This window comes from Pinus tabuliformis, chromosome 4_2 (genome assembly GCF_031772625.1).
Source record: "Pinus tabuliformis cultivar Carrire ecotype Pingquan chromosome 4_2, CPIR1, whole genome shotgun sequence".
In the NCBI taxonomy this organism is placed as follows: domain Eukaryota; kingdom Viridiplantae; phylum Streptophyta; class Pinopsida; order Pinales; family Pinaceae; genus Pinus; species Pinus tabuliformis.
Window position 1 is genome coordinate 715,401,156 of NC_142304.1, and position 25,882 is coordinate 715,427,037.

A 25,882-nucleotide genomic window follows, 5' to 3' on the forward strand; every position below is an offset into this window, starting at 1 on the left:
TTGTTGCGATTGGTAACCTTAGTGACCATTATCTTTAGGATTCTACCGAGGTGACGGTGGAGGGAAGGTCCCACTGTACCTGGAGCAGACGTCGGCTAGACTCACTTGGATTTTCTGGGGGGTTCACTTCACTCGAGACGGTTAAAGTGGAGGAACTTGGTCCAGTCTATTCATTAAGCAGGTTGCCGGGGTAACTGTTCCACCCGCCACTTCTGTACTGAATCCAGCGATGTTGGGCTTCATCACCAACTAGCGCTTTCGGTCTGGAAGGCTACTGTTTGTGCTTGGTTTGACGCTCTAGATTCTTTAGGCGTGTGATTCACATTTGTTTGGTTCTTTAGAGACTTTAGGTGGTTTGATTTGAAATTTTATTTTGTTTTCGTGTGTAGTAGTTAAAAGTTTTTAGCTGTGGCGGAATTACCGAGACAGTCCCGTAGACTTCGGGGCCAGTCTCCTGAAGTTGTTTCTGTGGCCGAATTGTTGAGAAGATCCCGTAGGCTTAGGGGATCACCTCCTCGAGACGACCCGGGTAATCTAGAAGGTTTAAAGGTCCTTGTAACTCCTCCTAGTGGCAGTAGAGTAGGTTCACCTGAAGAAGGAGAATCTTCCTTGGTAGTCCATTCAGATTACCAAGGCTTAGAGGCAGGTTATAATCCCGAAGCTGTTACAGTTTCTGAGCTTGTTGGTAGTATTTCGTCTGCTAGTGATACAGGCGAAGAACCAGAAATATCTGAACCTGTTACTCCGACTTCTAGTGTTCCTGATTCACCGAGAATAGAAAGAATTATCACCGAAAATCTTCCTACTGGTTTGATTGCTATCGAAGAACTTGCTCCAGAGGAAGAAATAGGCGTCTCTAACCTTGAAGATCAACTTACTATTGATCTAAGGGAGCGTGAATCTATCTTTTACAGTCCTCCTAGAAGTACTACTTGGTACCTTTCGTTAACCAATTATTTAGACAACTTTGGGCTAGGTTTTTCTACACCTCGTACTCCTTTTCCACCTAGAGGTATTCACACCCCTGTAAATATGGCTGGTCCGTCGTCCGTGTTTACTCAAAGTCCTGAATCTTTTTTACATGGCGGTCCTTCTGTTCCCACTGGGTATCAATCTCTTTCTGGTACCTTTGCGGGGGCATCTCCTCAACCCGTTGATCATGGGTTATTAGTTGGAAACAGTGGTAATGTACCATTGGGTGTAGGAGACATTTACATGATGTCAGGTTCAGTTCCCGTTTCCCAACCTCAAGGTGGCCAATTACTGCCTGGGGGGCAGCCTCAGTTAATGCCTGGGGGGCAACCTCAAGGTACATCATTTGTGTCTTGGGGGAAACCTCAAGGTCAGTACGCGCCTATGGGGCAATACATACCTCAAGGTCAACCCCAGCCTCAATATGTACCCCAGGGTCAACCTCAGTATCAATATCAACCTCAAGGATGGCAACCCCAAGGGTATCAACCCCAAGGGTATCAACCTCAAGGGTACCAACCTCAAGGTCAAGGTCAACCCCAGTACCCGTATTTACCTCAAGGTTATCAACCTTAAGGTCAATACTCAGGTCAAGGTTATCAACCACCTCAAGGTCAATCATATGGTCAAGGTATGGGAACTGCACCTTACAATTATCAATCCTATCCTCAATCCGGCTATGGATCTCAGTATCCTCAACCTGTTACGGGTCAATACCCTGGAATGTTAGTGTGGGATCCGTCACAGGGTCAACAGGTGTTGCAGATAAGTATACAGTTGGTACCTCAAGCTGGACAACCCGTAGTTTCTGGTCCACCCCAGCAACCGCAACCTGTCCAGTCAAGTGTTCAAACTTCTGTAACTTCGGTAGTTACTCAGCCGCCAATTTCACCTAGTACTCCATCTCAAACGGCTGCTGCAACTACCGCCACATCTACCATACTTACTTCTGGAGTATCGACAGCTCTAGTTTCTACTGTCTCTGTAACCACTCCTCAGACATCTTTACCGTTGTCTGGATCTACGATTCAAACCACGGTCCAGATGCCTGCAGGCCAGCCTGGTATAAGTACGGTTGTCACTACTCAACCTCAATTTGTTCACCAACCGTACCAGGGACAGTACCAACCTGGGCAAGCTGTCCAACAACCGGTTTACCAGTATCAACCGTATCCTGGGTACACTTATCAACAACCTCAACAACCCCAGTACGGTCCGGTTAATCCTGGTTTTCCAGGAGGATATAATATCCCAAATGCGACTCCTGTTCCTAGTTATCCTGGATATCCTCCTCCTGGGGCCGGTATTGTGACCCAGAGTTTTAGAGATCCTAACCGGCAGTTACCGTTTATCGCAACTTTGGATTTACCAGACTTGACGCGCCTAACGAACGATCCAATTCAATATCTTCCGTTCTGGCCGCCAATGCCAAATAAGTTGCCCAGCGATATACCCAAGTTCGAAGGTAAGTCTGGAGAGGATCCGTCCAATCACGTGATGACTTACCACCTCTGGTGTGCTTCAAATTCTATCTCAGATGATTCGATCCGCTTACGTCTTTTCCAGCGTACACTCATTGGTCTCGCGGCCAAGTGGTACATTGAGTTACCACGGGCCTCTTTTTACAATTTTAGCCAGTTAGCTACCTCGTTCTTAACTCACTTTCAGTTGCCGGTCAGATACGATAACGGCACGGAGTTATTAACTTCACTAAAACAATCAACGTCCACGTATATTTCTGATCACATTCATGAGTGGAGACGTCGAAGAAGGCTAGTGAAAGTTTTTATCCCGGACCAAATCTTAGCTGAATGGTTTGTTAAATCATTATTACCGAAGATTACTGAAGATGTAGCTAAGGCCGGAGTAGTTACTGAGGAGCAAGTCATTGCTCAGGCGCAATACCTTGACTTAGTTTACACTCAGTCGGGTACGTTACACGAGAAGATTCCGGATCTTCCAAAGTCGAATCAAATCGCTGCTGCTCCTTCGGGATCTCATGCCGCTGATGGTATGATTGGTATCGTGAATACAAAGAGCAAGAAGAAGTCTTCCAAGGCTTCAACTACTCCTATTATCACTTTGCCCGATTCCCCGACAGGAGAGTCTTCTCCTAAACTTACCGCCGATATTCACGCTGTAGAGTCATCTACGGCCAAATCAAAAAACGGCGGAAAGAAGAAAGGAAAGAAGAAGGCTAAAGCAGACAAGGCTCCGAAGGAGAAAACGGAAAAGTCGGAAACCAATGACGAAAAGCGCAAACCTCGATATCCTTGTCTTATTTGTGAAGAGGATCATTTTACGAGAGATTGCCCTCATCGGGCCGAGGTTGTGAAAATAGTCAAAGGTTCTCCCACTCCTGCTGTGTTAAAAAATCCATTTCCGGAGCAGGAGAATAAGATGATAGGTTCTTCCTCGAATGCCAGTGAAGAACCCATTTTGATGATGTCTCATGTGAGGATTGCGACTCGATCGCAAGATTATGGTAGTAAGAATCCTGTTGATGGTAAGGAAGCAGAATCTTCTCACTCTAACCCATCAACCTCAGCTCCTGATTCTGATCCACTACAGATCGAGAAACCTAACCCGGACTTAGTACTTAAATCGCCCGCCAAGGGTGTACTTCGAAGGTCTGCTTTCAATCCACATGCGAGAGCAGCCCAGAATTACAACATTGTTGAGGACTTAGCTGTTTCACCCTCAGCAATGTCGGCATTAGAAGTGCTGCAATCATGCCCAGCACAACGAAAATTACTTTTGTCGGCTATAGGAGCTGTTGATGTTCAGGACCCGAATCTAATAATCTTCGATCTAGAAAATAGTACACCACGTCTCCCCCATCAAATGGCTTTCCAAATTCCAGTGATAGTAAAAAACAGGCCTATTCATAGGACTGTGATTGATGAGGGAGCTTCTACATGTATTATGTCGATTCAATGTTGGAGATCCCTTGGTTCTCCTTCGTTGAACCAATCCCCCACCATCCTTAAAGCCTTTGATGGCCGTGGGTTCCGTCCATTTGGTATTCTACAGGAATTGCCTATAGGGGTAGAAGGTAAAACCGTTAGTCTGGATGTGGAAGTGGTTGATGCCCCTCTAGACTACAACCTTCTTTTGGGTCGAAGTTGGTCATATGCTATGACGGCGGTCGTTTCATTGGTCTTCAGAGTAATTAAGTTTCCACATAACGGCAAGATCGTGACTATTGATCAGCTGACATACTTTTCATCCGACCCAGCCTCTTCAGAGAGTATCCAGCATGTCGGTAAGACGACAATCCCTTATAGGGACGTTGGTGTAGGTTTAGTTAAGGATTCCGGTTTACTGGGAACTTTTCCTCTCCCTCCACTCAGCGTAGAACCTTCATTTGCAACAATTCATATGATTACATCAGAAAACATTATTTATGATGATCCTTGGATTGTCCCATCTGACTCTGAGATAGACTCATTCGGTGATGCTATGCCTTTGAGTCCATATGAAATTGCTTATGAAGCCATCATGTCTTTACCGACTCTCATTCAACCGAGATTGACCAAATGAATGTGGTCACTGAAGAATCCCTTTTCACCTCACCCTTAGAACAGATAGCGTTTCCCGAAGTCGTGTCATCTGACGAACAACTTCGCGAAATCCTAAGTGTAGACGATCTACCATGGGAGGATCTCCATCACAGATCTTCGTTTTTACCTAAGGATGATGCATTTGAAAATGATTTTTCATCTATCTTTACCGCTGAATATGTCAAAGACACTCAGGATCCAACGAAACATTCTGATTCAGAGTTGAATTTATGAATATTTCTCGTACTATTCCCATTGATATTTCAGTGAAGCCCGGAATTGAGGAGAACATTCATATAGGTGCCGCATGTACAGAAGATGAAATCCACACTTACAAGGCCCTATTCCAAGAATTCCGCGATGTGTTTGCCTGGTCTTACGAGGAAATGCCGGGAATCGATCCTGCCATTGTTGTTCATGAAATAAAGACCTACCCGGATGCTAAACCCGTCCGGCAACGGTTGCGTCAGATTCACCCTCGAAAAGTGGCTGCGATTAAAGCAGAAGTCGAAAAGCTGTTGAAAGCAGGTTTCATTTATCCGATCCCGTTAACGGATTGGGTATCGAATATTGTTCCAGTCAACAAGAAACAAGGAACAATAAGAATCTGTATCGACTATAGGGATATTAATCGAGCTTGTCCAAAAGACAACTATCCTACGCCTTATATCGATCAAATTATTGATGATTGTGCCGGAAGTGAAATGTTTTCCTTCATGGATGGTTTTTCGGGCTATAATCAAATCAATATTCTACCTGCCGACCAACCAAAAACGGCATTCATTTGTCCATGGGGGACATTTGCTTATTGCAAATTACCTTTTGGGCTTAAGAATGTCGGGGCCACTTTTCAACGGGCAATGTCTTACGCATTTCATGACATCAAGCACATTGTGCAACCGTATTTCGATGATTTGCCTGCTCATTCATTTCATCGAGCTGATCACCTTGTCCACTTACGCGCAATCTTTATGAGGTGTAGGCATTATCGAATTCGGTTGAATCCCCACAAATGTGTTTTCTGTATAGAAACAGATCGATTGCTGGGATTTGTTGTTTCAAAAGCCGGCATTCGCGTCGATCCCTCGAAAGTCGAAGCTATCATCAAATTGCCTCCTCCTTCGAGTTTGCGCCAACTCCAAAGTTTGAAAGGGAAAGCGAACTTTTTACGCCGATTCATCCCAAACTACGCTGAGGTCACTAAAGGTTTTACACGGTTGTTGAAACAGAACGCTCAATTCTTTTGGGACGAGATTTCCCAACAATCTTTTGATGCACTTAAACACGCGTTGACCCATGCACCGTTGTTGCATCCTCCCAACTACAACCAAGACTACTTCTTATACCTCGCAGCTTCGCATTCCACCATTGGAATGGTGTTAGTTCAAGAAGATGAATTCGGAGCGGAACATGTGATATATTATCTCAGTAGGACCTTAAATCCCACTGAGCTAAAATATTCGCATGTGGAGAAATTGGCCCTGGCAGCCGTTCAAGCTGTTCAGCGTTTTCGTCACTACATTCTTCTCCGTAAAACTACAGTTATTTCGGATTGCAACCCTATGATTTACATTTTGACAAAACAACTGCTAGGGGGAAAGTACTCTAAATGGATCGTTATCCTGCAAGAGTTCGACTTGGAGTTCGAGAAGTCCAAGTCTAAGAAATCCTTAGTTTTTGCGGAATTCATGTGTGATTTCCCGCGTACTAACACAGAGACTGTGGCAGAGGAGTCCATTGCGGACGAATCTTTGTTTCTTATCAGTACTTTAGATCCGTGGTACGGGGATATAATCATCTATCTCCAAACCCAAACCTTTCGGCCTGAAGCTTCAAAGGCAGAACGTCGAAAAATTCGGTTTCAATCCCAGCAATACAAAATTATTGGAGATACACTTTATCGCCGGGGGGCAGACTTAGTTTTTCGACGTTGTTTAACTCACGAAGAGGCTGAGAGGGTTTTGAATGATTGTCACTCTGGAGCATGTGGCGGTCATATGTCTGGGTATGCCACAGCTCAGAAGGTGTTGCACGCTGGTTACTTCTGGCCATCTATGTTCAAAGATTGTATCATTACAGTCCGGAAGTGCCACAACTGCCAAGTGTTTGATCGAAAGATGCGCGCACCACTTTCTCCTCTCCACCCTATAATTGCCGTTGGTCCATTTGCCAAATGGGGTATCAACTTTATTACTTGTAACCCTCACTCGGCTGGGGGGCATGCGTATATCATCCTCGCAGTTGATTATTTCACTAAATGGGCCGAGGCGATGCCTACATTCGACGCAAGCGGAAAAACAACTGCAGTTTTCGTATTCAATCATATTATAACTAGGTTTGGTGTCCCACAAGCAATCATTACTGACCATGGGAGCCATTTTCGAAACATCATGATGACTGAGCTTACAAGCCAGCTTGGTTTGCGCCACGATAGCTCTACTCCTTATTATCCGCAAGCCAACGGTTTGGTTGAGTCGATCAACAAAGTTCTGGTTATCATGATCCGACGAACCATTGGTATTCATCGGTCGAATTGGAACAACATGTTATCTTCAGCGCTATGGGCATACCGAACCTCAGTGAAAACTTCAACAGGGTTCACTCCTTTCCAGCTAGTTTATGGCTTGGAAGCTGTGTTACATATTGAATGTGAAATCCCATCACTTCAAATGGCTGTCGAATTACTCCCAGCTACTTCTGAAGAGGAGAAACGTTTATTGTACTTAGCTAAATTAGATGAGACTCGACGTGACACTGCATTGGCAATCGAGACTCACGCGAAGCGAATGAAAGCTCAGTATGATAGAAATGTGACCCCTCGAAGTTTTTCGGAGGGAGACCTAGTGCTATTATATGATCAAGCTAACGATAAGCTAGGTGCTGGAAAATTCGTTCCTATGTGGCATGGACCCTATATTGTAAAGCGAAAGCTAGCAAAAGGGGCTTATGAGCTGGTAGATTTTGATGGGGACTCTTTGGGTAAACCCAGAAATGGACTTTACCTAAAGAGGTATTATGCTTAAATGGTGGGTATGGAGAAGTTTTAGTTAGGTTAGGTTTTCTTTCTAGCTAGTATGTTTGTTAGTTAGTCAGTGTGCTTAGCTTAGCAAGTGTGTTTTTCGTCGTTATTCTGGCTTATCTTGGTTTTACTCTTGATATTGCAGATGTCGACGCCTCTCCAAACATACATTGGATTTGCTGATGGTGCTTGTCGTAGTACACTGAATATCTCTTCCGCAGCTTGGGTTATCTATTCACCCTCTGATGAGTTAGTTTCTATGCATGGGGTAAGCCTCGGTCAAACAACAAACAACATTGCAGAATACAGTGCAGTGGTTGAATTATTATCCGAATCTATTTCATTTGGAATTCGACGTTTGATAGTGAGGTTAGATTCTGAACTTGTTGTATTACAGCTTAATAGAGTTTATGCCATTAGAAATCATGTGTTATTAAGGTTGTTTTTGAGAGTGCGTCTCTTGGAACGTGAATTTGATTACATTGAATATCAACATATTCCAAGGTCTTTAAATACATTAGCAGATGCAATTGCTTCTCGAGTGTTGGACAAACATCTACGATAAATCATGCAAGTAAATTTAAAAGCATTACATCACATATGTTAAACAAGATAAGCCGGTAATAGTGATATATATATAGATAGGAGTGTGTCAAAAAATATACATCGTCTTCGATCATAGGTTGAAAAACACCTTATGATCGGCAAAAGTGATAAAGTACAAAAAGTCAAAAATGTCACATGTGTCTACAAAGTGACTAGCCAATCACTGGTGGTGCTCCCTATACGACACCACTGCACGGGCTACCTTAGGCAAAAATCTCCTAAACGGTCCAGGGACTGCGACTACATAGCGCTGAAGCCTGATAGGAACATCATCCATAGTAGTCTCAGGCATATCCGCCGTCAGACGCTCTAGATCATGCTCCAACTCAGCTAATACCTCTGCAGCCGCGTCCTGTGGGGCCGGTACCGGTGCAACTGGATGTCTCCTCTCAAAAGGCCGGAGGTTGGCTGGGCGCTGTGGACCAACATCTGCATTTTGAAAATTTTTACTGTCAGTTTTGAGATGATATATATAAAAAACAAAAAAAATACATAATTTAAAAACTTGTGAAAAATAAAGTACCTCTGTTGTCCCATTGTTCTCCCTATGGAAGAACCGTGTCCGGATCACCTCGAAAATCTACTCCGGCATACGGAAAGTCCTGGATCGAGAAAACCTGGTCCTCTAACCAATGAAAAATTCTATCAGAAAATCGAACAACTACCACGCCCTCATCAGGATGCCAAGCCATCACCGCAACCCATCGTACCAGCTTTGGCTCCCGAGGACCCAAGATATCAACAGTGAGTTGCTGAGGGATCAGCATCGGAACTCTCTCTAAGGCAAAGCTCACGACTAAAGGCCCATATCCAAAAGTTTTCAGTCGTCCGTTCTTTGCCTTAGTCAGTTGGCTCTTCATATTAGCGGACACAGCATCACACCAGTTGAAAATGGTGTTGAGATTGCAACAAGATGTTGGAGCTTAGTGAAAAGAGTCGCCTTCACTAAGTGGGCCCGTAGGCTATTTTTGGCGCAAGTCTATTTTTAGACTATGTCTATTTTTAGACATATGGATCATGTCTATGTTTATGGATGATTGATCAAGTTGGGAAAAATAGATGGACTTCTATTTTTGATGAAAGTGTGAGTGATCACAGTGTGAGTGATCAAGTCTATTTTTAGACTGGCTGTCAAAAATAGAAAAGTCAAATATTATTATCTCACAATAATATTTGGACTATAAACTTAATCTTATTCTCTTGGAGCACTTCAGTTTGAGCTACGGGAGTGGCACATGCAGCTGTCAGAAGGAAATTCGTTTTTCTTATGAGTCAGTTGAGTTGTTGCATGCATGACTTCAGTTAGAACTCAAGTGAGTTGAGTTTAGTGGACTGGAGGTACAGTTGATGGAGTTGTGTTCAGTTTAGCTTAGTTAAACTGGTTGTAGTTAGTCTAACTGCAGATAGACTAATGATGAGTTGTTAAAATAATTATTAAATCATAATACAACTAAAGAATACATCAGTTAACTCAGTTGCATGTCAGTGCATGTTCAGTTCAACAGGGACAGGTGGTAGAGAATCAGATTGCTATCAGTTGTGACTATAGTTGTGCACCAGATCTTGCACAATAAAAGGATTGAGTATGCCAATGAGTTTGCTCACGTATTTGGCCCACATTTTAGCCTTTGCTCACGTCCAAAAAGAGTGAGTGACTATTTTGCAGGTGAAAATCGAGTTTGGGAAGCAATTCTCATCAGTTCTTGAGCAGGTATTGAGCAGTGGAGGCAGGCAAGCAGTGGAAGAGATTTGGAGATCATATCTGAGCTGTATTGTGTGTAATAGAGGTGGAGATACTTGTGAGAAGTATTATGCTGTGTAATGTTACATGACTCAATCATTAATATACAGATAGTGTGGGGTTTTTAGCGAGATGCTTTCCCCGTGATACATACTGTGTTAATGTGTGAATGCTCTTGATGTTTTATTGTTATTGATGCTGCTATATTCTTGATCAACGTAGAGGAGCTTATGTATTGTGTATGTTTTCCGCATTAGTACATGATCAGGATAATCTCCATTGAATATGTGTTAAATTATTCAAAATTTCTACATGGTATCGGAGCTAGATAATTGTAGAAAAAGTTTCTACATGGTATCAGAGCTAGATAATTGTAGAAAAAAGTTTCTACATGGTATCAGAGCTAGATGATTTGTAGAAAAAATTTCTACATGGTATCGGAGCAGCTTGATTTCTAGAAGAGATTTTTACAGGATATCAAGCGAGGGTTGATCGGAAGCAGTTGAGTTTGGAGCTGGTGGAAAATCGAATTTGCAGCAGTGTTGTTGAAATGTCTTTCAACGGATTGCAAATGTTATTCCAAAGCAAGAGCGACCTAGCGCTCAAGGATAAACTCAATAACAATAAAGGTGAGAATGGATCTTCATCAAAGGTATCTGATGAAGAGAATTGTGCTTTGACTGCCAAAGCAAAGAAGGGGAAGAACGAGAAATCTTCTCATTCCGGTGCGAAAGGCAAGAAGCAGGATATGTCCAAAGTGAAGTGTTTTCACTGTCACCAGCACGGACACTATGCCACAAATTGTCTGCAGAAGAAGAAGAACAAGCAAGCTGCTGGATCTGTAGGGGGAGAGGCTTTAGCTTCTCAGTTTGAGCTTGATTTTTCATTGATCGCATGCTTGGTTTCAAGTGTGATGGGATCAGTGTGGTTCCTGGACAGTGGTGCATCTTTTCACATGACGGGAGATAGAGATTTGTTCTCTGATCTGGAGGACAAAGATCTTGGAGTGCACATTGAGATGGGCGATGATGGTAGATACAGTGCGACCGGTATCGGTACCATTTCCTTTGAGAGGGAGTCTGGTAAACCCTTTGTATTGAAGGAAGTCATGCATGTTCCAGGATTGAAGAAGAATCTCATCTCAGTGGCGATGTTAGAAGACAAGGGGTATGATGTTGTTTTCAGCGAGGGAAAGGCCTTCCTGCACAGCAAGACAACTAGTGAGACCCGGAAGATAGGGGTTCGAGTGAGGAACCTTTATTAGTTGCATGTAGATGGATGCGCAGCAATGGCAGGCAAGGCAGAAGGATTGGTGAGCCGGGATGATGGCGAGTTGTGGCACAGGAGATTGGGTCACCTTCACCATGGAGCCTTGAAGATACTGCAGCAGATCACTACAGGGCTTCCTAAAGGCACACTTACGCAGTCAGATCAGTGCAAGGGGTGTACTTTGGGGAAGTTTGTGAAAGCCACCTTTCACGAGAAGGATAGTCGCGCCATGACGATCCTTGAGAGAATTCACACAAACATGTGTGGACCTTTCTCAGTTGCTTCGACAGCAAAACACAGGTATTATGTGATTTTTGTTGATGATTTCTCTCGTAAGTGCTGGATCTTCTTCATGCAGAAGAAGAGCGAGACATATTCAAAGTTCTGTGAATTCAAAGCACTGGTCGAGAAGGAGTCGGGGAAGAAGGTGAAGGCTCTTAGGAGCAATAATGGTGGTGAATACATCTCGGACGAGTTCAAGGATTTCTGCAAAGCAGAAGGGATTCGTAGAGAGCTCATAGCTCCCCATAACCCACAGCAGAACGAGGTAGTTGAGCGGAAGAACAAAACGATTGTGGGTGCTGCACGGGCAATGTTGCATGATCAGGGCCTACCCCTTCACTTGTGGGCGAAAGCATGCAATACAGCAGTTTATGTGCAGAACCGTTGTCCTCATAGGATACTTGCCATGAGTACACCCGAGGAGGCTTATTCTGGTAAGAAGCCTGATCTTTCTCATTTGAGGATTTTTGGTGCTAACGTTTACATGCATGTGACGAAGGATGCCAGAAAGAAGTTGGAGCCGACTGCAGAGGTTGGGATATTTGTGGGGTACACTGATACGCCCCACAACTATCGTGTGTATTTGCCAGACAGTGGTAAAACTGTTGTGCGACGGGATATAAAATTTTAGGAGGAGAAAGCCATGAAGTGTTCGCTTGAGAGGGAGCTACACTTGCATGCAGATGAGGAGCTATTAGTTCCTAAGGATGAGCTTCAGGATGTGGATCAGCCACAGGACGAGGTTCATGGAGTGGAAGAGACCACTCATGCAGCGCCAACCATCAGAGGGCGAAAGCACTTGACAGAAGCTGAGCGACTGGCTCAAGATGCAGAGAAAGTTGTAGGACCACCTACAACCCAACGCAGGCAGAGACAGTCACCTGATCGGTACATTGGATACATGGCTCTTATGAGCAAGTGTGTTGTGACTGAGCCATCCTCTTTCGAGGAAGCTGTGGAGGATCCCGCATGGGTAGATGCCATGGTGGAAGAGTATGATTCTATTGTCAGAAACAGTGCATGGGAGATTGTTCCTAGACCGGAAGGGAAATCAGTGGTGGGTTCGAGATGGATCTACAAAGTTAAGCAGGCAGCTGACGGGAGTGTGGAGAAGTACAAGGCAAGATTTGTTGCCCGAGGCTTTTCACAGATTGAGGGGATCGATTATGAGGAGACCTTTGCACCTGTCGCAAGGTATTCTTCCATACGGACGATTCTTGCTCTCTCAGCGCAGATGGGATGGCACATTCATCAGATGGATGTGAAGACTGCGTTCCTCAACGGAGTCATTGAGGAGGAGGTGTACATTGAGCAACTCGAAGGCTTTGAAGTCTTCAACAGCGAGTCGCATGTGTGCAGGCTCAAGAGAGCGCTATATGGGTTGAAGCAAGCACCACGTGCTTGGTACACACGGATAGACAACTATTTCACAGGACTTGGATTCTCCAAGAGCGAGGCGGATCCGAACCTATACCAGATTGTGGTGGAGGGTAAGTTGCTTATCATTGTACTGTATGTTGATGATTTGATTCTAACGGGTGATGAGCTGTTGATACTGTCATGCAAGAAGGATCTTGCTACAGAGTTTGAGATGAAGGACTTGGGCCTCCTTCACTATTTCCTAGGATTGGAAATATGGCAGCGCAGTGGTGGACTGTTTGTTTCTCAGGGCAAGTATGCTCGGGAGATACTGGAGAAGTTCAACATGCATGGCTGCAAGCCTGTTGATACTCCTCTTCCTGGAGGTTGGAGGAAGGAGGATGCCACTTCGGGAGAAGAAGTGGATGCCACTGTTTATCGACAGTTGGTGGGGTCGCTGATGTATTTGGTCAATACACGACCTGATATATGCTATGCAGTTAACCAGCTTTCACAAGCTATGGTTAAGCCTACCAAGCTCTTCTGGAAGGCGGGCAAGCATGTATTGCGCTACTTGAGAGGCACATCGGGATATGGTTTGTGGTACAGACAGGAGGATGAGGTGAAGCTATGTGGCTTCACGGATGCAGATTGGGCAGGGAGCCCAACAGACAGAAAGAGCACATCAGGAGGGGTCTTCAGTATCGGATCGACAGCAGTTTCTTGGTACAGCAGGAAGCAGAGATCCGTGGCACTCAGTTCAGCGGAGGCTGAGTATATGGCAGCAAGTTTGGCTGCATGCGAGGCTATATGGATGAGGAAGATCCTGGTTGGTTTGTTCGGTTCTCATTTGGATCCTACTGTGATTTACTGTGATAACCAGAGTTGCATTAAACTCTCGGCTAATCCTGTATTTCATGATAGATCTAAACATATTGACATCAGGTACCATCATATCAGAGATTGTGTGCAGCGGAGGATCATGTTACTTTCGTACATTCCAACAGAGGATCAGGATGCTGATATTCTGACGAAGGCTCTCACCAGGAGCAAATTCGAGTACCACCGAGGCAGGATAGGGGTTGCTGATAATCCATATCTTGTCGAGAGGGAGTGTTGAGATTGCAACAAGATGTTGGAGCTTAGTGAAAAGAGTCGCCTTCACTAAGTGGGCCCGCAGGCTATTTTTGGCGCAAGTCTATTTTTAGACTATGTCTATTTTTAGACATATGGATCATGTCTATGTTTATGGATGATTGATCAAGTTGGGAAAAATAGATGGACTTCTATTTTTGATGAAAGTGTGAGTGATCACAGTGTGAGTGATCAAGTCTATTTTTAGACTGGCTGTCAAAAATAGAAAAGTCAAATATTATTATCTCACAATAATATTTGGACTATAAACTTAATCTTATTCTCTTGGAGCACTTCAGTTTGAGCTACGGAAGTGGCACATGCAGCTGTCAGAAGGAAATTCGTTTTTCTTATGAGTCAGTTGAGTTGTTGCATGCATGACTTCAGTTAGAACTCAAGTGAGTTGAGTTTAGTGGACTGGAGGTACAGTTGATGGAGTTGTGTTCAGTTTAACTTAGTTAAACTGGTTGTAGTTAGTCTAACTGCAGATAGACTAATGATGAGTTGTTAAACTAATTATTAACTCATAATACAACTAAAGAATACATCAGTTAACTCAGTTGCATGTCAGTGCATGTTCAGTTCAACAGGGACAGGTGGTAGAGAATCAGATTGCTATCAGTTGTGACTATAGTTGTGCACCAGATCTTGCACAATCAAAGGATTGAGTATGCCAATGAGTTTGCTCACGTATTTGGCCCACATTTTAGCCTTTTCTCACGTCCACAAAGAGTGAGTGACTATTTTGCAGGTGAAAATCGAGTTTGGGAAGCAATTCTCATCAGTTCTTGAGCAGGTATTAAGCAGTGGAGGCAGGCGAGCAGTGGAAGAGATTTGGAGATCAGATCTGAGTTGTATTGTGTGTAACAGAGGTGGAGATACTTGTGAGAAGTATTATGCTGTGTAATGTTACATGACTCAATCATTAATATACAGATAGTGTGGGGTTTTTAGCGAGATGCTTTCCCCGTGATACATACTGTGTTAATGTGTGAATGCTCTTGATGTTTTATTGTTATTGATGCTGCTATATTCTTGATCAACGTAGAGGAGCTTATGTATTGTGTATGTTTTCCGCATTAGTACATGATCAGGATAATCTCCATTGAATATGTGTTAAATTATTCAAAATTTCTACATGGTATCGGAGCTAGATAATTGTAGAAAAAGTTTCTACATGGTATCAGAGCTAGATAATTGTAGAAAAAAGTTTCTACAAATGGTGCCTTGGTAACAGTCAATTGCCATCCGCATTTGGGACCCGGAAGCAATGTGTAAAGCGGCTGTGCCGCAAATTCTGGTAACCGTGAAAGCTATAACTTTCTTTTCACGCAGAGAGATGTGTTTAATTTCCACGCCTTTCGCATGGTGTGCATTGGGTGTGCACCAATCTTCCCGGAGACTAACAAGGGATTGGCCACCCGGCCTAGTCCCGGCTAGATTGAGTTGCTCGCCTCTATTTGGCAAGCCAGTGAGAAAGTATACATCAGAGGGCTCTATCTCGAGCTGGTGCCCTCCTATGTAAAAGCATTGCTCTTAAATGTTCCATCTCTCAACCAGCCATTCTAAGAATCTCACCTGAGCCCTCATGCCAGGTATGGCCCAGTATTTATATAGCCCGCATGCTTTTAGGGCATCAATGGAAGGTTGATGTTCAATTGCAGCTAAATCAACGTCCTCGTGCTCTCTTTCTCTCCAATCCAACATGGTGAGTGCCCTACACACCAAGAAACAATGATTAGAATTAATTTGGGGAAATTTGAATGGTTGTTGTGAGGATTGGGGTTTCAAATTCCGCATTCCACGGAGGACGCACCCCACGTTTAGAACACAGGGCGTCCGGACGCAGCTGGCCTGAAGGTGGGCTGCGTCCCCCGACCATTTTCCTGTATAGGAAAAAGTCGGGGGACGCAGGTCACCCGAAGGGCACCTGCGTCCATCGAGGAGCGCATTTTGAAACCTAAACCTCCCCAAAAAACAAAACTAAAACCTAAAATACAATTTTAATCGGATGAAATTGAAGAGTAGGATGTTGTAAAATACCTAGAAGAGATGGCGTTCGATTCTGACGGTCGGATTTTCCGCAGCGACCACGGGAAGTTTCTTGCCAAAAGCTCTTTTTTCAACCTCAACAGTCAAATGGTAAAAATGACATTGTAAAAAGTCTTTTTATAGGTTTTTTGGATGAATTTGTTCATTTTTCACCATGAAAGGATGTTTTTCGATGTATTTTTGCCTATCTTAAACAGGTATGAGTAATGTGTTGTTTTTGTGCAGGACAAAGAGACTTAGAGGGAAAATTGTCGTTTTTCACGAACCAAAATATCAAAGTCATATTTTAAGCCCTTTTCTGACTCTTAAAAAATGAAAAGATTGTCGAGCGTTTCTTTTACACTCGTTAAAACGGAATTAAAAGACGGTCCCCTTATAGCTCTTTTCTGACCATAGAATCAGGAAAAGATTGCCGGGTTTTTTTCGTTTCAAACTCGATACGGAAATAAAACGACGTGTCCTTGATCGCTTTTTACTTTTCAGGTCAGTGACACTAATTATGAAAGTACTCCTTGGTCGCAAGATCAAACGGTTCCCGCAGGTATTATTTTATACTTTTTCGGGCTTGAGGGACACAAATCTACGAAAAAGTTCAACTTGGAGTCTTCTTAAGTTTTTCAGACTCTCTAAAATTGAAAAACGCCGAGTTTCTCCTATACTGGGCTCGTTAAACATTTCACAGTAAAGGACCTGTTCAATTACAAACAGGAACGAACCACTCCTTCCTAGGGTTCGAATCAAAACTAGGTTGGACTCATCCGAAGGGTGAGCTTATAATCAAGCATATGTTATCCTCCTCAAGCTTGTTAAAAATAAAGAGGTACTTGCTAGAAATGGTGGGGGAAAAAAGAGAAGAATGAGCCTATTTGTTACCTTTTGCCTCAGAAGAAACTTTATTACCACTCTTGAACACGACACTTTTCATTCACCTGGGTTGGGAAATCCTTTACCTCACAGTTGATCAAACCATTTTGAAAGTCTTTAGCCGGGTTCCGGGGATTAACTTTGAGTTATTCAGCACCAAGCCATCTGTCGTGTCGTTATGTGTTCAAGAGGTCTGCAAGAAAAACTTTCATATGCAAAATACTTGTCATACATTTGACCATCCCTGAGTCAGTCTTTACAGCAACATTTCTTCAAATTGAACAATGATTTCGTGTTGCGAGTTTGCCTGCAACGGGTCGCTTTCTGTCGACATCAGCACATTATCTAGAGAGATGACTTAGAAATCGTCAGTACCTTGAAGTCTGCATGCATCAATGGCAGGTTTCTCGCCTTTGACGTCAGTTTACATCATTGACTTTCGATCAAAGGATTCCATGAAATGTTCGACATCAACTCATTCAGTCACATCTCATGGATTGTACTGGGTACTTTGAGAACCATTGACATTACTAGTGGTCACTCTCACGCTTGTTGACAGTTTACATCATCGACTGGTAATCAAGTGGTTTCTACCATGTTCGACATCAACTCATTTGTTCGCATGGCTAGAATCGTACCAATTCGAGAAGTAGAAATGAAGACCCTGGATCTAGTTTCCACCATCCAAGCTGCAAGGAGTTTTGTATTCATTATCTAAATAGACTAATCATAAACAGATGGCTGCGCCCATACTGTGTCCACAAAAGTCTATGATTATGATGTACTGCAAGATCATTCCTGTATCAGAGTAGTTAGTCTGTTAGTTAAAGTTTTAATCTGAGTATGGGAATGCCTACCTCAGTGATGATATAATCTTATACATGTATTTTGTGATGAAAATTGCAGGTTCTGACCAGGCTCTCCACGAGATAATCCTTGAAATGATAAAGCGCTTCACCCTTCCTAGATAATACAAAACCCTAATCTATTTCAGGCTTCGCACTTTAGGGGGCAATCTGTTACACTAAAAAATGTCACCATGACTATTTACAGTTAGGATGACTCTATCAACAGTCATGCTACCCTGTTAGGCAAGTCTTATGCCTCTGCTCTCCATGTCAAACTCCAAAAAAGAGAGAAAGTCTTTCTAAATGTATTTATCTCTGGGGACGCAGGTTCTCTCAAACTTACCTGCTGGGACGCACCCAATGTTCACAAAAGCTGCGTCTTTGGACGCTCTGTATGTAAAGGTGCAGGTGCGTCCCCCTGAAAAGGTTAAAATGCGCAAGTTTCATCTTTAAAAAGTCACTTGTGGTCATTTCTAGAGCATTCTAGAAGGTTGTTCGACGTGTATTGAGTGCCTCCAGATGGTTCATGCACTCCTACCAAAGAGGAACTTATCCCATCAATAGGGGAGCTATCCCATCCAAAGAGGGGATTATCCCATTGATGGTGGACCTGATTAACTTCCTCTTGAGCACTATAAATACAGGCATTGGGCCAGAGGGAGAGGAGGTTGAAAGCTATACATTTCTAAGGGTAAATGCTGCAGGAATTAGGACTCCCATTTAGAAGCTTGTGAGGAGAGATTGCCATCTTTGCTTGTTCTATTTGGAAGTGGGTGAGCTTTGTCAAAGTAAAGGAGAACTCTTGATGGACCCTGGGAGGGACTTGCACAACACCAAGGCTCAGGTTGTATTTGTTCCTTTTGTTACCTATTAATACAAATGAGTCCATTCTTATCAATAACTTGTTATTTATGAGTTGTTTCATGTACTCCTTGGTCTATGTGTTAAATATGTTTTATTCTACGAGATTATCAAGTGCTATTTAATCGTTTGATTGTTAGTGTATGCAGGTTTCAAAATGAAGGAGGAGCTCATCTGGATCAGCGGAGCTGGACTGCTACAACAGCGTTGGATTACAGGTAGGATCTAAACACTTGATTTCCCGTATAGTAAATGCATGCTTAGAGAAGGATTTCTCTTGTTTGTCTTGTTTGTCACTATAGAGTCTTAGGCTCCTAGGGAGGTAGGTTGTGTCCGCACAATCGACTCTTTCCGCCTGACATGCCCCATTTAATACAACAACCAAACATTACAGCAAACGCGCCATGTAATGGTTCCACATACCCAAAACCAAATGCGCGCCAACCACTTCAACGGTCACCAAAAAAATCCGCGCCCATTTTGTAATAAGAAATTTTTTTGTTACCTCCGCCTTATTACCTCCGCCCTAACGAACGCACCGTGGGCGCTTCATTGTAATTTCCACCCACAAAATTTATTATAAAACCCACATTTCCATAGTGTGCCCGAGGGGATGGAGGCAGAATGCAACACTAAGTTCGAGGAAGACGTATTTTTTTAATTAATTTTTGCAGGTGGAACCATGATCTTGGAAAAGAGCAGGGGGAACCATGATTGAGCCAAATTTCTAGGAGGACAAAATTTTGCCAGTGTCCAAATTGGACAAACTTTATGTTGATCCTACACCTCTCAATGACATGAACTTGATGGCACAGAAAAAATTTTGATCTGAGCAGCAGATCTTTAGATGACCCAAAGGAAGGAATCTTTGAGGAATCTAAGGGGAATCTAAAAGATTCCTGTAGCCCTAGATTTACACTTTCTCAGAATTCAGAAATTTGACAGTCGATTTTACACTATTTGATGCCAAAAATTTGATGGTGCAATCATATTTTCCATTTGATCATTCCATTTTTCGGCCACTTTTCAAAGTGGAGCGCAGGTGTCAACATTCAATGTGTGAGCAGTCATTTCCATGAGATTCGATGCCGCAAGATTGATGGTACAGTCAGATCCAGAAGTTTATCATTCTTTTCTTCAGATAACTTCTTGATGTGAGGTATACGCAGTGTGATCATGTAATTCTTTATCTCTTTGCTTGAGACGCATTGTGTTGTATAGATCCTTGTTTGATGTTTTGATGTGGGATCTTGTTTTGTTCCTGATGTGATATGTACTTATTGTCATGTTGTTATTGAGATCCCTTTTTCTCCATGTTGATGGGATACTCATGTGTCGCCATGTATGTTTGAGATGAGATCCCTTTGATGCCATGATTGGTGGGATGCTCATTATTAACATACGTGAAATTATGTCATGCTGACAGGAGTCCTTTTTTGAATGAGAGTTCCTATAGTGGAACATATTTTGGAGCCACTCCTGCGTGAGGGCATATTCCTTGTATGATAGAGAAAACACATGAATGTACATCATCACTCTTTCCAGCACTTAATTTAGCAGCCTACACCATCTTGACACTGGGGCTCGGAGACGTAGTCCCTCCTGGATGAACTCCATTATCAACGTCTTGTGTCTTATGTTGCTGATTCTTGTCATGTTCCTTATTCTTTACAACATGCATTTATGTTCCTTTATGCTATTTTAAATGAAATTCTAATCACATCACAAAAGAAAAAGATCTTGGTTAAATCCAGGAGTTGAGTCAACTCAGATCAAGTTTGGTATCAAAGCAGTCTTTGCGTGGGTGTGAATTGTGAGCTTGAACAATTGAACGTGCAATGATGGAGGATGACAAAGCAATGTACAATACCATGATCATAATTTCCAAAAAGGTGGAAATAATGTATGAAGATCTACAAAAAGAAACAGAGGAAAAGGAGCGATTACAGCTTTAGTTGCGAGCCACGGAAGAGGCCCTGGAAGAACTGAAGCACGATAACCAAAATCTTCAAACAGAGAACGTTGAATTGAAGATGATTTTACATGAAGAGAAAGAGGAGAAACATAGTTTTATACGACAGCTGCAAACTAAGGACGAGCCCTTGGAAAAGTTGCAGCGTGACCCATGTGAGGTAAAAAGTAATTCTTTGAATTCATGTATGTTTCCTGATGATGATTTCGCTATTTTTTAAAATCATACCATAGGAATTGGCTCCAAATTGTTGAAGAAAATGGGGTATGAAGGAAAAGGCTTGGGAATGAATGGCCAAGGCATTGTTAACCCCATAAAAGTAGAGGAATTACCTTGTCAGGTAGGACTTGGGTATGTTAAGAAAGAAGTTTGGGAATCCGCCAAGACAGCTAGTAAACCACCAACGATAGATGATGAGCAACCCTCATCAGTTCTTTCCAACTCGATAGAGAAGGTAAAAGATGTTGATTTCCATTCAGTTTCATCTTCACATAGTATGATTTCTGTTGGAGATGTGGAGATACCAATGACAGGGAAAAACATGAGATTCCTTACCAGGATGAGGTACAAGGAGGAAGAAGAACTTGGTGTTAATAACTAAGGCATAACTCAACCATTGGAGGTTGTGCAGAGACCTTGATTTGCAGGCTTGGGATACACGGAAGGAGAATGCTCGAAGGTGTCAGATTCTTCCGAGACATCGTCGAGGAAAGAGAATGATGGGAACACGTCTCCATCATCCCATGGCAATCCCCATTGTAGGGAAAGAGCCGAGGCAAGCTCTCAATGCCATAATGACACTAGAGGCAACAAGGAAAGTTATAACCAGCCTTGATATTCAAATGTTTATTTCAATTATAATCATGTTGTTAATGGTGGACATAAATCAAGGCATCGAAAAACATGTACCTTTTTTGGATTACATAACCATACATTTTCTAAGTGTTGGAAAAGAATAGCAGCACACAAAAGGATGAGGCATGAAAGACCCTCTCAATAATAGGTAAATAAACATTTTAAGCAGATCTAGAGGAAGAATATGTATTGCAGTCATTGCAACAGAGGTGGCCATCAAAGATCCACTTGTTGGAGGCTCCATCTAGAGCAGTGCCTTAAATGAAAAGTGTCGGTGCATGAACCAGATGAAATGATTGTTCGACCAATGAATGCACCACAAGGAAACAGCCCATTCACATTGATCAGTGAGAAATGGTTCTTCTAGGTGTGATAGAATGTCATGGTCTTATTTTTTCCAATCATGTGTTTCATTTTAAAATGTAAAAGTGATGATGTGTTTTCCATCACTTGTTAAGAAACAATGATGTCTGGTCTTATTTTGTGTTGCATTTTACAATCTGAAAGTGATGTTGTGTTTCCATTACTTGTCAAAGCAAAAATAGTGTTTGGACTTACTTTTGTAAATCATGTGTTGCAGCGATGATGTGTTTTCCATCACTTGTTGAAGCAACAATGATATGTTGGCCTTGTTTTTGGTAGTTGGGGTATTGTTTCCATTTTGATGTAAACTTGACCACCGAGTATGTGTTATAAACTTGTGGCAAGTATGGGATGCCTGGGTCATTAGTGGGTCATGTAAATTCAACATGTAATTTGCAGAATTGTACTATAGGTTTGCAAAGGTTGCAAGTGTCGGCTCATTGCTTATGGATTCGAAGGACAAAGGTGAAGGAGAAGGAAGGGTGGCATATCTGATACTTGCAAGTGTAGATAGGGTACACAAAAGTGGTAGATTATTTTCATGCTTTTGGAGGACCAAAAGCTCCTTGTTAGGGAGGATTGACCTAGGTGGCTCCAGACACATGCAGTAGTCCTAGAGGACTCAGGAAGGGTCAAAATTGAAAGTGGTCAGAACCCTCCCAAACCAGCACTAGATTGAAGTGCTTTTCGTCCGGATTCCAACGGTGCGAACAACACTCAAATCCGAGCTCATATGAGGGAGAAAGAGCGAGAAAATTTTTTGGTCAAAGTTGCCATGTGGGCTAGGTTTAAGTGTCCTACAAATTGATAGAGTCTCGGATAGGGAATATGGCTCCCGAGGAGCGGGCGAACTTTTTGGATACTTAATTTGTCTAATATCCCCTATATTAGACAAAATCGAAAAATGTGGTTGTTGTTAAATAAAAACAAAAAATATATATTTTATGGGGTGGCGAGCCACCAACCCCGCCACCCCCCCAATGACCAACACATAACAAATATTATTTAAAAAAATATGGCCGACAAGCCATGACCCTCATCGGCCCCCAACCAACCTCCTTTTTAAATCCCAAATATTGTTGCGGGTTGGGTGGGCCACCTCTGGTGGACCTAGCCCAAACCTAACCACGCCCCCATCTGCACATATGACATGAGATACGGAGTCCGATGGGTATCGAGCCCGCACCGGCCACATGGGCTAGCATGCCACCATGCGGCGACCCCATTCAATATAACAATCAAACATTACAACAAACACGCCATGTAACGGTTCTGCATACCCAAAACCAAATGTGCGCCAACCACTTCAACGGTCACCAAAAAAATATGCCCCCATTTTGTAATAAGGTAAAATTTTGTTATGTATATATGGCATGGGTGGGATTTGATCCCCCGACCTGTCCACCTTATTACCTCCACCCTAACTAACGCGTCGTGGGCACTTCATTGTAATTTCCGCCCATAAACTTTATTATAAAACCCACATTTCCGCAGTGCGCCCGGGTGGATGGAGGAAAAATGTGGCACGAAGTCTGAGGCAGATGTATTTTTTTAATAATTTTTGTAGGTGGAACCATGATCCTGGAAAGGAGCAGTCGAAACCATGATTGAGCCAAATTTCCAGGAGGGCGAAATTTTTCCAGTGTCCAAATTGAAAAAACTTTATGTCGATCCTACACCTCTCAGTGACACAAACTTGATGGCACAGACAGAATTTTGATCTGAGTAGCAGATCTTCAAATGACCCAGAGGAAGGAGTCTTTGAGGAATCTAAGGGAAATCTAAAAGATTCCTGTAGCCCCAGATTTCCACTTTGTCAGAATTCAGAAATTTCATAGTCGATTTTACACTATTTGACACCACAAATCTGATGGTGCAATTAGATTTCCATTTGATCATTCCATTTTTTGGCCGATTTTCAAAGTGGAGTGCAAGTGTTAGCATTCAATGTGTGAGCCGTCATTTCCATGAGATTCGGTGCCGCGCGATCAATGGTACAACCAGATCCAGAAGTTTATCATCCTCTTCTTTAGATAACTTCTTGATGCGAGGTATATGTAGTGTGATCATGTACTTCATTATCTGTTTTCTTGAGACACATTGTGCTGCATATATCCCTGTTTGATGTTTTGATGCGGGATCTTGTTTTGTTCCTGATGTGAGATGTACTTATTGTCATGTTGTTATTGACATCCCTTTGTCTCCATGTTGACGAGATACTCATGTGTTGCCATGTATGTTTGATATGAGATCCCTTTGATGCCATGATTGGTGGGATGCTCATTATTAACATACGTTAAATTATGTCATGCTGATAGGAGTCCTTTTTTGAATGAGAGTTCCTGTAGTGGAACATCTCTTGGAGCCACTCCTGTGTGAGGGCATATTCCTTGTATGATAGAGAAAACACATGAATGTACATCATCACTCTTTCCAGCACTTAATGTAGTGGCCTACACCATCTTGAGACCGGGGTCCAAAGACGTAGTCCCTCCTGGATGAACTCCGTTATCAACATCTTGTGTCTTATGTTGTTGATTCTTATCATGTTTCTTCTTCTTTACAACTTGCATTTATGTTCCTTTATGCTATTCTAAATGCAATTCTAATCAAATCATGAAAGCAAAAGATCTTGGTTAAATCTGGGAGTTCAGTGAACTCGGATCACCTGAGGCGTCGAATAAATAAGTTTGATGCTCATGACGGGCATGCCACAAATCTAGGAGAAAGCGACACTTGGAGGAAAGATTCTAAAATGATCTTTGCATGTAACCTCCAGCTGCTAAAAATAGCTCCCTAAAATCTAGGGATGCTTTTTGCATGTTTATTTTTTCTATTTTGGGAAAAAGTAGTCCATGAATGCAAGTCAAGTTTTCTCAGTCCCGGGTGAAACCGATCAACCTGATGGAACATTCAACAGCCTACGTGCCTGAGGGAGAAATTTGTGCATTTCTGGGAGGGATCTAGGTTGGCTGCTCAGAGGGATTGCGCAATTTTTGGGCTGAGCAGCTAACTACTACCCATAATTGCACAATTTCTGGGCTGAGCAGTTCTATTGGGCTAGATTGCACAGTTTTTCCATGGAAGGTTGACAGAAAAAATTGCGCAATTCCGGAGCCTAGTAGGCTGCCAGTTAGGATTACGCAGTTTCTAGAGGGAAGGATGGTTCCCCTCCATAATTACACAATTTCTTGAGGGAGTGTTGGGCAGCCGAAGCCCAGTGCAATGGTCATGGGGAACGAAGCCTGCAATTTTGGGTAAAGAGAGGGTAAAGATTCCGCGAGAAGCGCGAAGCGTGATTTGTAATAAGTTGAAGTCAAAGGGTAGTCCGCCCAAAAATAATGTAAAGAAATGTAAGATGAATCGGCCCGCCCATGGATCACGGTCCATGGAAAGGTCTAAATAGAGCGAGTTTCTATGGGTAGAGGTAGCTAAGTTTAGTTGTATGTTTTTGGATATGAAATGTGATGGGTTTTTTAGGAAAGCCCTCTAAAAGCGTCTGTAAGTCTGAGTTGAAGGGTTGGTTAGAAGATAGAGGCTCTGCAGCTATGTGCGCAGAGGCCTGGAAGAGTCTGCAGTTGTGTGCGTGGACCCCTGCAGCTGAATGCGCAAGGAAAATCTGGATGTATTAGTGAAGAAAGTGAATAAAGATAAGTTGCTTCTGTAATTTTGTGCTAAATTTGAATATGGCTTTTTGGTTTATGCACATATGCTTGATTCTTGAATACATGTCAATCTAGGTTTAATCTAAGTATGCGAACGGAATAAATCTGATAAATGTTTTCTTAAAGACCCCTCTAAATAGCTTTGATTTCCAATACTCCATAAGATTAGATCTGTAGACTGTGCGCTAATAGAAATCCAGAGGTATTCTGGATCTGCGCGAATACAAAGCAGCCACGAAGCTACAGAATGGTGTGCGAAACCTCCAAAACACATCTAGACATCCCAAGGGTGCGGAAACCTGGTTCTAGCACCCTCCCCTACTACCTCGGGTGAGACCTCAGTCTGCGCTCCGTGGGCTGTTGCCGAAAGGGTTTGTAGCTGCTGGATTTTTTTGGCTAAATAATTCTTCCGAACGTGGGTCAAGCCCATATAACCCAACAAATGGTTTCGTTGTCG